Genomic DNA, 2263 nt, shown 5'->3' with positions numbered 1-2263 from the left:
GGAATTACCGTCGTGCTGATTTGATTATGCTTCAGTGACATCTGTTTAATAGATCTCCATGAGCACTGTGAATCCACATTCACTTTCTTTGCAAATTGTATTTGAACGCTGAGCAACCCAGACCCTCTTGCCACCCCCTCCCCAACAATACACGTCCCAGACCCCCACAGACGCTGAGTGTGACTTGACGTATATGTGGGGAGGGGATGCAGGATGCTGATTTTTACACATTTACCTTGTATTTCCTTTTGTACGTGGGCATGTTTGAAACGGATCTGAGCAGCTTCCCGTTTCGACTCCACAGATATGTGAATCTCCAAGTGCTTTATTTAAAAAAAACTAGGACATAGCACTTTGCGGAAGAAAAATCAGTCCATTCACTATCATTTATGTGATTGCTGATCTGCTAGATGGCTAGAGAAAGCACCAAGAATTATAATAATTTACGGAGCAGAGCACTGGTTCACAAACATTTCTCAGCCCGAGCTTTCGGGGTCTCTGCGTCTCGGGCCCGGCTCAATGCCGAGGGAATGGAGAACATTCGGAATTGGAAGACCGGCCGGATGAACTGAGGGTGTTCACCGCGCGACTTAAAGGAATAAGTGAGCAGCTATTTGTGGCAGACAGGACATGATCCGGTAAAGTAGCACTCTCTTCATTCTGAAATAAAAGTACATGATTGGAAAATGAAGCAGTCGTCGCTGCCGAGGCCGCCGGAGGGTGTGTGTGTGTGGGGGGTGGGTGGCGGCAAGGAATTAGAAAGTGTAATTTAAAATCATGTAGTCATAATTCAAAAGGGGCCCAGCTAAAAGGTTTTTAAGTGGTAAATGCTTTAAAAGTCACTCGTGGTTGATCCTTTTTCAAGGAATATGGTGTAATTTTCTCAATATTTGTGGATTCCCTCATCGACTTAGCTCACCAGCTCCTTCAGCGTGGCGGCTGCTCCCACCGGCAGGCTGGGGCTTCCTTTGCTTGGACACCCGCAGTTGATAAAGGAGGTCGAACATTTTGGGGACGTGCCGGGATTGGCTCTGATTTGTTCCTCTCTGGGATATTTGTTCTTTCTCCTGTCCTTTGAGTTCCTCGGTTTATTTATTTTTTTTATCCTTTATGACATTTTCAACTACTGACTGATCAATTGCATATTTTCAGGCACGAGCAGAACAAGGGAAAAATACAATTTAAAGGCAATTTCTGAGTTCGTGTGGAAGCATGGCTTGCAAAAGAATTCTGTTAAATGTGATTTCTCCCACAGTTTGCTCGGGGGGACCACCGAGGAGGTGTTAGGGTGGATTTTGGGGTGACATTCCACCACATTGCAACTAAGTTGACAGACGCCTCAGTGAGCAGTGCCTTCTTGCTGGGCTGGCTTTCTCTCGGCATTGCCCTGAGTGATTGGCCGGAGACGATCGCCTGCAGGCTGGCCGGCCAGTTGGAGGGGCTGGTGCCGCTGGCTGCCCCTCCTTGGGTTGCGGGAGGAGCAGCAGAGGGAGCAGGGTCATTGTCATCGAAGACACTTGCTGTTGGGGCAAGCGTCTCTGTAGGGCTTCTCCTGTTTTGTAGACAGTCATCCCCGTGCAGTCACTGATTGTCATCTGAGTTTTCAGACGCGGGATGCCACGATACCGTCCGAGCCTCAGTTATGGCTACAAACGTGCCGATGACTGGAAGAGAAACATGGGTGCCTTTGGGGGGTGGTTGCTTTGAAAGCCTCGTGGGGGCTTCGATTACAATGACCTTTACCCTTATGACATTTTCGACTATCGGAATGGGGACACTTTTGAGAGCCAGAGAGGATGCCGGGAATCGTGACCGATGGGACAGCGGGCGTGAACCGGGACTGCCTTGGGCCCACCCTGTCTTTGAGGAGCCCTGTCGGAAGTGGAGGGCTCAAGCTACATGGCAGATCGGCAGCCCTGGCCACGCAGATGCTCATAGATTTTGGTTACGTATCTTGGACCGATTTGGGCTGCCGGAATGACCTAAGGGTCTCCTTTGCAAAAAAGGCACCTGCCGTCCGATGTCTGCGTAAGACAAAGCCCTTCCCCACCTCCTCTTCCTGGGCCTTTGGCACACGCTGGCCGGCCTCACAGTTTGGGGGAGATCTTACTGGGGACCCAGAGACTCCCTCCCCTCCCTCTCCTCGTCACCGGCTTCCAAGCTGCTCTGTGGTCTGGCTGCTCCCGCTGGGCCCTGAGCTCTTGGAGGGTCAGTTTCGCATCTGGTCGCTTGGTTCTCAGAACAGGGCTTGCTCGGGGTGGGG

Source organism: Pteropus medius, unplaced genomic scaffold (assembly GCF_902729225.1).
Source record: "Pteropus medius unplaced genomic scaffold, Ma_sr-lr_union100, whole genome shotgun sequence".
Taxonomy (NCBI): Eukaryota; Metazoa; Chordata; class Mammalia; order Chiroptera; family Pteropodidae; genus Pteropus; species Pteropus medius.
The sequence above is the reverse complement of the archived record's forward strand: the minus strand, read 5'-3'. Positions refer to the sequence as shown.